General features: G+C 41.0%; 1 pseudogene; it reads left to right on the top strand.

Moving 5' to 3' along the window:
• Positions 1-1,340: 1,340 nt before the first annotated feature.
• Positions 1,341-2,993, top strand: LOC112811377 (5'-AMP-activated protein kinase subunit gamma-1 pseudogene; annotated as a pseudogene).
• Positions 2,994-13,935: the final 10,942 nt, after the last annotated feature.

Genomic DNA, 13,935 nt, shown 5'->3' with positions numbered 1-13,935 from the left:
AAGTCTATGAGACATTTTATAAATTCTCATAATAACCACAAAACAAAGACCTATGGTAGACACACAAAAGGTAAAGACGATCAAAGCTTACTACTACAGAAAATCATCAACTCACAATGAAAGGTAACAAAAGAGGAAGAAATAAATAAGGGAAATACAAAGCAACCAGAAAACAGCAAGATGGCATTAAGAAGTATTTACCTATCAATAATTACCTCTACTATAAATAGATTAAATTCTCCAATCAAAAGGCATAGAGTGGCTGAATGGATTAAAAAACACAACCCAACCATATGTTGCATACAAGAGACTCACTTCAACCTTAAGGACATACATAGTCTCAAAGTGAAGGGGTAGAAAAATATATTTCATGCAAATGGAAACCAAAAGCGAGTAGGAGTAGCTATATTTATATCAGCAAAATAGACTTTAAGTCAAAAATTGTAACAAGAAACAACAAAGGTCATTATGTAATGATAAAGGGGTTAATTCATAAAGAGAATATAACAATTGTAAATATATGCACTTAACATCAGAGCAACTAAACATTATACTAAGCAAAGACTAACAGATCTGAAGGGAGAAATAAACAACCCTACAATAATAGTAGGGGACTTCAGGAGCTCACTTACAACATAGACGTGTTTATCCAGACAGAAAATCAATAAAGAAACACTGGACTTGAACTATACCTTAGCCCAAATATGTGTAGTAGAATACACATTCGTCTGAAGTGCACACGGAACATTCTCTAGGATAGATATGTTCGGTTACAGAACAATTCTTAGCAAATGCAAGGTGACTGAAATCATACCAAATATCTTTTCTGACCACAATGGTATGAAACTAGAAATCAATTACAAGAGGAAAACTGGAAAATTCACAAATATGTGGAAATTAAACAACACACTCTTGAACAACCACTGAGTCAAAGAAGAAATCAAAAGGGAAATCAAAAAATATCTTGATACATGGGTGCCTGGGTGGCTCAGTTGGTTAAGCGGCTGCCTTCGGCTCAGGTCATGATCCTGGAGTCCCGGGATCGAGTCCCACATCGGGCTCCCTGCTCAGCAGGGAGTCTGCTTCTCCCTCTGACCCTCTTCCCTCTCGTGCTATCTCTCATTCTCTCTCTCTCAAATAAATAAATAAATAAAATCTTTAAAAAAAAAATCTTGAAACAAAGTGAAATGGAAATACAAGACACCAAACTCATGGGATGCAGAAAAGCAGTTATGAGAGGGAAGTTTAAAGCAATAAATGCCTTCATTGTGGAAAAAAGAGAGCACGCGTCCTAAAGCAAAAGAACCCAGCAAGTGTCTCTTGCAAAGGAGATGGTCACTTCTTGGGATAGCTTCCAGCTCTGGAAAATGAGCATCCTCAAAGGACCCCAGAATCCAACCATTGTACATACACTTCTTTTATGAAGTCTCATCACAGCTATGACCAGATTCCCACAAGCTCCAGTTTGTTTATATTTAATATTTCCTTGTTGATGAAGAAAACTTTTTTTTCTTCCCCCCTTTGGCAACTAATGGTATATAAGCTGTCCCTTATGGGGCAGTGGGAAAGTAAGAATCAAAGTTTTGTGGGCATGCTGGCCATCAAGGATTTCATCAATATCCTGCACTATTACTAATAAACCAGTCTTGGTATAGATCTATGAGCTGTAAGAATGCAAGATAGAAACCTGGAGGGAAGCATACCCACAGGACTTCTTCAATCCCGTGTCTGCATTGCTTCTAACACCAGCTTGTTTGATGCTGTCTCTTCATTAATTCAAAATAAGACCCACAGGCTGCCAGTTATTGACCCGGAATCAGGCAACACCTTGTATATCCTCACCTATAAGAACATTCTCAAGTTCTTCAAATTGTTTGCCTGTGTTTCCCAAGCCAGAGTTCATGTCTAAGTCTCTGGAAGAGCTATAGATTAGCATGTAGGCCAACACTGTTATGAGTCACACTACCACCCCTGTTTACATGGCTCTAGGCATTTTTTTTTTAAGATTTTATTTATTTATTTGACAGAGAGAGACACAGCGAGAGAGGGAACACAAGCAGGGGGAGCGGGAGAGGGAGAAGCAGTCTTCCTGCCGAGCAGGGAGACCGATGCAGGGCTCGATCCCAGGACCCTGGGACCATGACCCAAGCTGAAGGTGGACACTTAATGACTGAGCCACCCAGGCACCCTGGCTCTAGGCATTTTATTTTATTTTATTTTAAGATTTTATTTATTTATTTGAGAGAGAGAATGAGAGATAGAGAGAGAGCATGAGAGGGGGGAGGGTCAGAGGGAGAAGCAGACTCCCTGCTGAGCAGGGAGCCCGACGCGGGACTCGATCCCGGGACTCCAGGATCATGACCTGAGCCGAAGGCAGTCGCTTAACCAACTGAGCCACCCAGGCGCCCTCTAGGCATTTTATACGGCACTGATTTTCAGCCCTGCCAGTGGTGGATGAGAAAGAGCGTGTGGTGGACATCTACTCCAAGTTTTATGTTATCAAGTCGGCAGCAGAAAAGACCTACAATAACCTAGATGTGTCAGTGACCAAAGCTCTACAGTGTTGATCACATTACTTTAAATGTGTCCTTGGGGCTCCTGGGTGGTTCAGTCAATTAAGTGTCTGATTTTGGTTTCAGCTCAGGTCATGTTCTCAGGGTTGTGAGATCGAGCCCTGCAACAGGCTCCATTCTGAGCATGGAGTCTGCAGGAGATTCTTTCCCCTTTTCCTCTCCCTTCCCCTCTGCTCCTCCCGCCACTCGCATGCATGCACACGCACACACACTCTCTCTCTCTCAAATAAATAGATAAATAAAATCTTTAAAAATGTCCTCAAGTGCATGAGAGTTTGGAGACCCATCATCAACAGGCTGGTGGAACCAGAGATTTACCTATTTGTAGTGGTGGATAAGAATGATGCCGTCAAGGAAATTGTATCACCATCTGACATCCTACAGGACTTGGTGCTCACAGGCAAACACAAAAAATCCTGAACTGGGGAGAGGTCAGACAGACCAGGGGATAAGCCCTACTCACTGCCCACCCTGGGAATCACAGATGAAATCCTAAGAGAACTGTGAGTATTCCCTGCTCAGGAGACCCCTACTCTTCTACCTGGAAACTGGGGAAGGTATGGAAAGAGGAAGGAGAATGGATTTTAAGGTGCCCTTATCCTCACAATACTCTTGAGAAAAACTTTCAGCCTAGCCCAGCCTGCCCCCTGCCCTCTCAGACATAGGCTCTTTTTTGAGCAAACTATGGGTTCTGTGCCCCTGAAAAAAAGTTTTGGTCTCTAAGAGATTCCCGAACTTCGCCCACCCTCAACTCTGCCTTTGACTCTCCCCTAAGATCGTAGCACAACAAAACTCTTCATAAAGATATTTTTATTCATCCTGTTTCATGCTGTATAGTGACATTTCTTCCCCTAATAGGAATAGGGAGAATGGAGGGGAGAGGGGCGTCTTTGGGTTCCTGTGCTGTATGCGTATGAAGGGGGGTGAGGGTTAGGTGGAGAAGGATGGCAAAGTGGCTAGCTGAGGTCATTGCTTTTCATGGCAATCCTGATTAAAATGACAGGACCCGAACACAACAACAAAAATCACAAATAAAAAACCTAACTTTACCCCTTAAGGTACTAGAAAAAGTAACTAAGCCCAAGGTTAGCAGAAAGGACATAACAAAGATCAGAGCAGAAATATATGAAATAGAGGAAAGACAATAGAAAAGATCAACCAAATTAACAGCTAGTTTTTTTTTTTAAAAAGATAAACAAATTGACAAACCTTTAACCAGACATGGAAAAAAAGAAAGGACCCAAATGACTAAAATCAGAAATGAAAGAGGAGACATTACAACTAACACCACAGTAATACAAACGATCATAAGAGACTACTATGAACGATTATATGCCAACAAATGAGATAATCCAGAAAAAATGGATAAATTCCTAGAAACATACAACCTATCAAGACTGAATCATGAAGAAATAGAAAATATGAATAGACCAAAAACAAGTAAGGAGATTGAATCGATAATTTAAAACCTCCCAAGAGAGAAAAGCCCAGCACCAGATGGCTTCACTGGTGAATTCCAACAAATATTTAAAGAGGAATTTACATCAATCCTTTTCAAACTCTTCCCAAAAATTGAAGAGGAAGGGACACTCCCAAACTCATTTTTTGAGTCCAGCACTACTCTGATACCAAAGCCAGATAAGGACAACACAAGAAAAGGAAACTAAAAACCCATATTCCTAATGAATATAGATATCCTCATCAAAATACCAGCAAAATGAATTCAGCATATTGAAATGATTGTACAACACGATCAAGTGAGGTTCATTCCTGGGTTGCAAACCGATAAATGTGAATACCACATTAACAGAATGAAAGATAAATATCATATGGTCATCTCAATAGATGAAGAAAAGTATTTGACAAAACTCAACATCCTTTCATGATAAGAACTCTCAACAAATTGGGTATAGAAGGAATGAACATACCTCAACATAATAAAGGTCCTATATGACAAACCCACACCATATTCAACAATGAAAGGTTGATTTCTCACTGAGATCAGGAGCAAAAGAAAGGTGCCCACTCTCAATACTCCTGTTCAACATAGTACTGAAAGTCCTAGCCAGACCAACTAGGCAAGAAAAAGAAATAAACAGCATCTAAATCAGAGAGAAAGAAGTAAACCGTCCTTGACAATGTTATGATCTTATACATAGAAAATCCTAAAGACTCCACAAAAAAACCCATCAGAACTAATAAATGAATTCTGTGAGGTTGCAGGATACAAAACCAACTTATAAACATCAGTTGCTTTTCTATACAGTAGCAGCAAACCATCTGGGAAAAAAAAATCCCATTTAAAATGGCATCAGAAGGAACGCCTGGGTGGTTCAGTTGGTTAAGCATCTACCTTCAGCTGAGGTCATGACCCCAGTCCTGCAAAGGGCTCCCTGCTCAGTGGGGAGCCTGCTTCTCCCTCTGCCTGTTGCTACCCCTGCCTGTGTTCTCTTTGTCTCTGACAAATAAATAAATAAAATCTTTAAAAAATAAAAAAATAAAATGGCATCAAAAACAGTAATATACTTAGGAATAAATTTTAAGCAAGGAGATAAAACACCTGTTTGCTGCAAATTACAAGACACTGATGGGGCGCCTGGGTGGCTCAGTCATTTAGCGTCTGCCTTCGGCTCAGGTCATGATCCCGGGGTCCTGGGATCGAGCCCTGCATTGGACTCCCTGCTCCCTGGGAAGCCTGCTTCTCCCTTTCCCACTCCCACTGCTTGTGCTACCTCTTTTGCTGTGTCTCTTTCTGTCAAATAAATAAATGGAATCTTTAAAAAAAAAAAAGACACTGATGAAAAAGACTGAAGAGGACACAAATGAAATATATCCCATGCACATGAACTGGAAGAATTATTGTTATTAAAATGTCCATACTATCCATCTGTAGGTTCAAAGCAATCCCTATCAAAACCTCAGTGGCCATTTTCTACAGAAATTGAAAAAATCCAAAAATGTATACAGAACCACAAAAGACCCTGAATAGCTAAAGCAATCCTGGGAAAGAAGAACAAAGCTAGAAGACCAAAACATACTTCTTGATGTCAAGATTTATTACAGAGCTGTAGTAATCAAAATAGTATGGTCAAAGAAGTATGTTTAGAAGCAAACAAACCAGTGGGATAGCACGAGAGCCCAGGAATAAACCCACACATATACAGGCAAGTAATACATGAGAAGGGAGTCAAGAATACTTAATAGGGAAATGATAGCCTCTTCAATAAATGGTACTGGGAAAACTGGATATTTACAAGCAAAAGAATGAAATTGGACCCCAGTCTTAACACTACTCACTAAAGTTTTCCGGAAATGGATTAAAGACTTAAATGGAAGGCCCAAAATGTACCAGAAGAAAACATAGGGGAAATTCTCCTTGACATTAGTCTTAGCAACGATTTTTAGGATATGACAACAAAGTATAAGTAACAAAAGCAGAAATCAACATGTGGGACTACATCAAGCTAAAAAGCCTCTGTAGAGCAAAAGCAACAATCAGCAAAATGAAAAGGCAGCCTATAGAATGGGAGAAAATATTTGCAGATCATCTATCCGTTAGGGGTTAATACCCCAAATACATGAGGACCTCCCACAACTCAATAGAAAAAAAATCTGATTAAAGGATTTGAATAGATGTTTTCCCAAACATACAGATGGCCAACAGGTACCTGAAAAGATGCTCAACATCACTAATCATCAAAGGAATGTAAATCAAAACCACAATGAGATATCACCTTTTCCTGTTAGAATGGCTATTTCCAAAAAGGCAAGAGACAACAAATGGTGGGGAGGGTGCGGAGAAAAGGGAGCTCTGGTATGCTATGGTGGGAATGTAAATTGGTGCAGCCACTGTGGAAAACGCTATAGAGGTTCCTCAAAAAATTAAAAATAGAACTACCATATGATCCAGTAATCCTGCTTCTGGGTATATATTTGATGGAAATGTAATCAATATTGAAGAGATATTTGCACCCTCATATTCATTACAGCTTTATCCACAATAGCCAAGACATGGAAGCAACATAAGTGTCCACTGATGGATGAATAGCTAAATCAACTGTGATACGTACACATACACTGGGATCTTATTCAGCTATAAAAAAGAAGGAAATCCTGCATTTTGTAACAATATGGATGGACCCTGAGGGCCAAGTGAAATAAGTCAGACAGAGAAACACAAATATGGTATCTTCTCACTTACATGTGGGATCTAAAAAATCTGAACTCATAGAAACAGAGAGTAAAATGGTGGTTGCCACGGCCTGGGGTGGGGTGGGGGGTGGCAGGGAAAATGAGGGAGATGTTGGTCAAAGAGTATAAACTTCCAACTCTAAGTTCCAGGAATCTAATGTACAGTATGATGACGACAACTAACAATACTATATTACTATTGGTTGTTAAGAGATTAGATCTTAAATGTTCTCACCACAAACACAAAAACAAAATTATGAGAGAGAATGGAGGTGTTTACTAACCTTATTGTGGCAATCATTTCACAATCTATGTGTGTCTCAAATCATTACACTGTACACCTTACACCTACATAGCTTATGTTAATAGTATGTCAATAAAGCTGGGAAAAAAGAAAATCAACATAATTCATTATACTAAAAGAATGAAAATAGGAAATCATTTTATTATCTCAAAAGACACAGAAAAAGTGTTTGATAAAGTTCAAAAACCATTAATGGTTAAACAAAACTGAGCAAAGGAGAAACAGGAATTTTCTTAATCTGATAAACACACACACATACAAACCTTTAAAAAACCCCTTCAGCAAACATGTTACCTAACTGTGTAATGTTGAACGCTTTCCCTTTGAGATCAAAATGAGACAAGAATTTCTTTCACCATTTCTATTATATTGTATTAAGGATTTAGCTGGTACAATGAGGCAACAAAAAGAAATTAGAAGGTATAAGGATTGGAAAGGAACAAAATCAGCTTGCAGAAAATGGTTTAGCAGCTTCTTGTAAAGTTGCACTGAGGCATACTCCATGATCCAGCATTTTCTTTTTTTTTTTTTTTTAAGATTTTATTTATTTATTTGAGAGAGAGAGTGAGCAAGCAGGGGGAGGGGCAGAGGGAGAGGGAGAAGCAGACTCCCCACTGAGCAGGGAGCCCGATGTGATGCAGGGTTCAATCCCAGGACCCGAGGATCATGACCTGAGCTGAAGGTAAATACTTAACCGACTGAGCCAACCAGATGCCCCCATGATCCAGCATTTTCACTTCTAGATATATACCTAGGGGAATTCTTGCACAAGGACACAAGATATGTACAAGAATGTTCATAGCAGCATTATTCATAATACCTCCAAAGTGGGGTTGAGGGGGGAACCAAATGCCCACCAAGAGTAGAATGAATAAATTGTAAAACATTCACATGGTTGATTACTATAAGCCAATGAAAATGAATGAACCATAACTACAAATATAGACATGAATGAATCTCAGAAATAAAAATATCATGCAAGATACATGCCACAGAAGAATGTCTGTGGTGTGATTACATTTATATACAACTCACAAAGTTGGAAAAATGAAATAATATATTGCTTAGGGATGCACACATATATGGAAAAAAGCAGCAGAAAAATTATTGCAAAAGTCAAGATAAAAGTTATCTCTAGGGAAGATGAAGAGGGATATTTCTGGAAAGTTTCTAAGGCAGGAGGTGGTTGTTATGAGGGTATTTTTATTCTTTAAGCTGCACATATATATTTTATACATGTTTTATGTGGGATATATTTCACTATAAAGTTTTTTCAAAAGCAATTCCCTTTAGGTCTAATTACCAGTTTATAGACAATATAAATAAAGGATAGCAGAACATATTAAATGATACCATGAGTAAACAATCAGCAAAGTCTAGACTTTGGGAAAATCTAGAGGACAAATCATCTTGTTTCTTCAAAACAATACATCTTGTTTCTTCTCTCTCTCTCAAATAAATAAACCTTCAAAATGTCAAGGAAAAAAAAGAGAGGAAGTTGGGACCTATAACTTACACAAGACTTAAAAGACATAGTTACCAACTGCCATGTGTGGACCTTATTTGGATACTCATCGAACAAATTACAAATTAAATAATATGGCAATTGCAGATAATGTGAGCATTAACTGGTTATCTGATGATAATAAGGATTTATTCTTGATTTTATTGGGATGTGGTGACGGTACAGTGGTTACAGTTAAAAAGGGAGTCCTTGTCTTTTAGAGGTTGATAATGAGAATAATGAGAGAAGGATACAGATGAAATTACATTAGTCTAAGATTGACTCAAAACAATCCTGGGTGGGAGGGACAATATAAAGGAAACAAGATTGGCCATGAGTTGAAAATTATTGAAGTTTATGATGGTATACGGGATTTCACTAAATTTTAACATGTTTGAAATTCTGCATACTAAAAATAAAATAAGATAAAAACCAGAGCAAAAAAAAAAAAAAGAAATTTGCTCAATCAAGATCTGTTTTGAAAGGGACACTTTGGGGTTCATTACTTCTCACCTTGCCCACAATAGCACCCTTTTTCCTCCACAGGATGCTCTAGACCTGTGCTTCTCAATCTTTTTTTTTTAAAAGTAGGCTCCATACCCAGCGTGGAGCCCAATGTGGGGCTTGAACTCACCACCCTGACATCAAGACCTGAGCTGAGATCAAAAGTCAGATGCTTAACCAACTGAGCCACCCAGGTGTCCCTTTGCTTCTCAATCTTTAACGTGCATACAAATCAGAAAGATCTTGTTAAAATGCAGATTTGGATTCAGAAGATCTGAAATGGGACCTGATATCCTGCATTTCTTTTTTTTTTTTTTTTTTAAGATTTTATTTATTTATTTGACAGAGAGAAACATAGCGAGAAAGGGAACACAAGCAGGGGGAGTGGGAGAGGGAGAAGCAGGCTTCCTGCGGAGCAGGGAGCCCGAAGCGGGGCTCGATCCCAGGACCCTGGGACCATGACCTGAGCTGAAGGCAGATGCTTAACGACTGAGCCACCCAGGCGCCCCTATCCTGCATTTCTAACAAGCTAGCAGGTGATGCTGATGCAGGACTCCCTTCGAGAACAGTCTTTTGCCTCTTTGTAACCTCTATCCATCCCTTTGGCCTTCTACCACTGACTCATTCTTCATTTCTTCCTGGTCCCATTCCCATTCTGGCCCAGCTTAGACCCTGTGGCTCACCTTGACAATCACTCCCTTGTAACCCGCTTCAACATCTTTGCCCTTTCCTCTTCTGCGGAATTTGTCCAGCAAAACTTCAGTGTGATGGCACTCTACCATCTCCAGGTGCTTGGACCCAACCACTTAAATGACATTGGAGAAAACGCCCCGATACATGCTCTTAATAGGCACTCTGCTTTATCTAGCAACCCTGCTCCGTTCTTTACAACGTTTATTTCTCCCTCTCCAAGAAGACTATGTCCTCTTTCCTCTCCCCATCTCCTTTTCTCTCTAATGACCTTGCCTTCTACTTCACCGTGAAAATAAAAGCTGACAGATAGCAAGTGCTTCATCTTCCCAACACCACTTCTACAAGCTTCCCTGTATCTACTCCATCTTTTCTCATTATCTGCTCCTATAAAAAATAAAAATCTGTCATCACCTATTCATTCATACACACTTTGGATCCCATTCCCTCTCTCTCTTCCAGCTGGACTGCTCTAATAGTTTACATAATCTAGAGGCTTCTATTTTTTTTTTAAAGCAAATGTAAAATCAAGACAGTTCCCCTGACCCATATCTAAATACTGCCTGATTTCTGTTATCCCTTTCACAGTTTATCTTCATTCACTCCTTAACCCACTCCAATTTGGTCTCCCTCCTCACCACTCCACCAAAATTGCTCTTGTCCAAGTCTTCAGCTATCTCCACGTTTCCAAGTCAAACAGACTCTTTTCTGCCCCTTAATTTACTCAGTGTCTCAGCAAGATTTGACCCAGCTGATACCATGTTTGATTTTTTTCTGCCCTTCCTATTCCTTTTCCCCCTGCAAACATCCTGATCCAAACCTAGTCTTTCCACTTTAGGAAATAGTATCACCAACCTGGGAAGCTTCTTTAATATGTCCCTTTTCTTCAACTCCTATCAGATCCATAAGCAAGGCTTGTTTTTTTTTTCCCCCTACCTCTTAAGCATCTTTCTTATCTGTCCACTCCTGTTCCATTTCCACTGCAATTACATTAAACTAAATTGTGTCCTGTTTCCCAAACAAGCCACCTACTTCCTTGCCTCAGGGCCTTTGTACATGCTGTTGCCTTGCCTGGAACACTTAAACACATTCTGAGTTCCATATGGCCCAAATTTCATTCTAGGGTAACAATCTTAAAAGTCTTCCTAGACTCCAAGCTATTCCCAGATAATCCTGTGAGAAAAGGAGGAGACATTTCTATACCACATTCTAGATATGCTACTGATCCATGGCCAAAACAGATGCTCAGACTCCTACTTGTTCTAATCAGAACACAAAGTTTGATATACAACCAAGTTTAAGTTCATTTCCAACCATAGCACAATTGGCTTCAAATTTCCTCCTGGCTTTCAGTTCCTCCCATAGTAGAGGAAGACAGTATCCAGCTTATCATTTTGAATTCATGTTGTACACTGGAAACAAACTGAACCCAGTATTTTATAGGTCCTCTGGTTAAGAGATCTATTTCTCCATCCCTTGAATCTGGTCTTGACCATGTAATTTGTCTAGGCCCAATGGAACACTAGCAAACGTGAAACAGGTGGGCGTTTGTAAAGTGCTTGTGCGTTGGGGGTTCCCCTTCTCTTGTTGCTTTTGGAACCCAGCCGTCATATGAAGAAGACTGGGCTAGCTCACCAGATATGGAGACACATGGCCCAGCCAATTTCTGTTGCCCCTGCCAGTCAGCAGACGCGTGCATGAGATCATCTAGGATCAGCCACCAGCAGCCAGTGTGGCAGCTGATTAGCTACAAGAGTGAACCCAGCCAAGAAGTACTATCCAGATGATCCCACCTGCAACTGCCAACTCATGGCATAAGGAGCTATAAATGAGTGTTGTTTTAAGCCACTACATTTCAGTGTGGTTTGTAATGCAGCAAAAACTAACTGATACACCTCTTGAAGGCTTTTCGTACTACAGATCCAATTATGCTACTTTCCTACTTTAAATGCTTTAATGGTTTTTCATTGATCCTGGAATACAACCCAAGTCACTTTAGCAAGACCTACAAGAGATCCACATAGTCTGGAGGGCCTCATCTCCTGTCACGGTCCCACTCACACCAGGCTCAGCCTATCGGCGTCCTGTTGCTCCTCAAGTGGTCCCAGCTCTTCCCCACCGCAAGGCTTTCACACATGCTATTCCCTCGGTCTGGAATGTTCTTCCTGGCTCTTCATCCTGCTTGACTTTCTGCTCCTCTCTCTCTCAGGTTACATCTTAAGTATTACATTGGCAGAGGGGACTCCTCTGACCAACTCTTCTTTGTCCACCAACTGAAGTATGTCTCCAGTTACATATTCTCATGGCACCTACTATTCTTTTTAGCAATTTGAAATTGGGATTTGAAATTATATATGGTCTTATGTGATGATGTTTAATAGCTGCCTTCTCCAATGAACTGTCAACTCCATGAGAACAGGATGTCTCTGTTTTGTTCACAAATATAGCCCTGAACCTTGCATACTACCTGTCACATAGTAATGTGGATGGATTTTTTTTTTTAAGATTCTACTATTCCTTTGAGAGAGAGAGAGAGAGAGACAGAGAGAGCATAAGCAGGGGGAGAGGCAGAGGAAGAGAGAGAAGCAAACTCCCCACTGAGCTGAGAGCTCGATGCATGGCTCAATCCCAGGACCTGGAGATCATGACCTGAGCTGAAGACAGACGTCCAACTGACTGAGCCACCCAGGTGCCCCTGGATTTTTTTTTTTTTTTTGAGGCAGTTTATCATAGTAGTTAACTGTGCAGGCTCTGAAGAAAAGCTGTCTGGGCTTAAATCCTAGCTCTATCACTTCCTAGTTGAGTGACCTAACTGCTTTGGGCCTCAGGTTGCCCATCTCTAAATTGGGGATAAAAATAGCACCTGCTCACTGAGTCGTTGGGTGGATTGTGCACAATAATTGTTAATTATTTCTTGCTGAACAGGTTATCAGCACACCTGGATAACAGTGAACCAGAAGCTTCTGACAAAACCAACATCTCCTTCCTATGTAGTAAGTATGGACACTGCTGTGATTAAATTTACATGTGTCTTCCCCATGGCTAGTTTCTCAGCCAGCTATCTGCCTCATTCTGCAAAGGTGCGGCCTCAAACTCTCAGGCAACTCTCTGAGATGCACAGAGCCCCTAATCCTTGAGTACTGACTGGATCTTGGCTCCTGCTTTAAGACCTGATTTTTCCCACAGAGCCAGACATTTGGGGTCAGAGAGCAATGTCTCCTGACTGCTATAAGTGCCCCTCCTATCACTTGATGATCCCCTAGCTGAGCGGGGATCAGGAGCCAACAAACATCCACCCAAGAAACAGTTCTGATGGCCCCAAGAAACAGATCAGCCACCCTTTAAAACAGACGCGCACGCACACACACACACACACATATATATGGCAGGAACCGGGCCATATACATTTTATTGGTGAGAAAAACATTTTAGAAGGGATAGTTAGTACATTTCCAATCACCAAGTCCTCAGAGGCTTGTCTTTCAGGTTCTGGACAGAAAGAATATAAGATCTAGGTGTCCAAAAAAAAATTTTTTTTAAAGGCGAGGGGAACAGACCCCCTAAGAAAAGCAGTGGGAGAGAGAAAGTGGGGGCAAATAAGAGGGGAAAATAGGAGTTGGAGAGGGAGAGGGCAGGTGAGAGACTCAGAGGAGCGAGACTGAGGGAGGAGAGAGATGGGAAAGAGGCAGGCTGAAGCGGTAAGTGGGGGGAAAGGATGGGGGAGCTCTTTCCACCCCAGCACAACACAACCAGCACAGCTCGGCTCCCTAGGAAGGCTGCGGAGGTTTGGCTGACAGACCTACAGACCACCGACTGGAGAGATGCAGCTGCCCAGAGCCGGCAGGCACTTTCCTCCCAACGTGTCCAGTGCCCAGTGAGGGTACCCTGTGCATGCTAATGAGGCAGTCTAGGACAGCTTCGTAAATAATTGCTCAAAGTGTTCAGTAACTTACCAGGCTGGGAGTCAGTGGGCTCCAGAATGATGGGGCACAGCTCCTGGGGGACCCCCAGCAGAGGGGGCCTGGTTCTCCAGGTACCCGGTGCTCACAGGTTAGTGCCTGCAAGATGACGGATTTTCCATTCAGTCGGGCACCAACCCAAAGGTAGGGAGAGCCAGACCAAAAGGCAAAAGAGAGGAGGGGAACCTGCTTGTGTTTTTGTATTTAAAT

This window comes from Callorhinus ursinus, unplaced genomic scaffold (assembly GCF_003265705.2).
Source record: "Callorhinus ursinus isolate GAN/ISIS: 27379988/994484 unplaced genomic scaffold, GSC_fseal_2.0 scaffold85, whole genome shotgun sequence".
In the NCBI taxonomy this organism is placed as follows: Eukaryota; Metazoa; Chordata; class Mammalia; order Carnivora; family Otariidae; genus Callorhinus; species Callorhinus ursinus.
The sequence above is the reverse complement of the archived record's forward strand: the minus strand, read 5'-3'. Positions and strand labels throughout refer to the sequence as shown.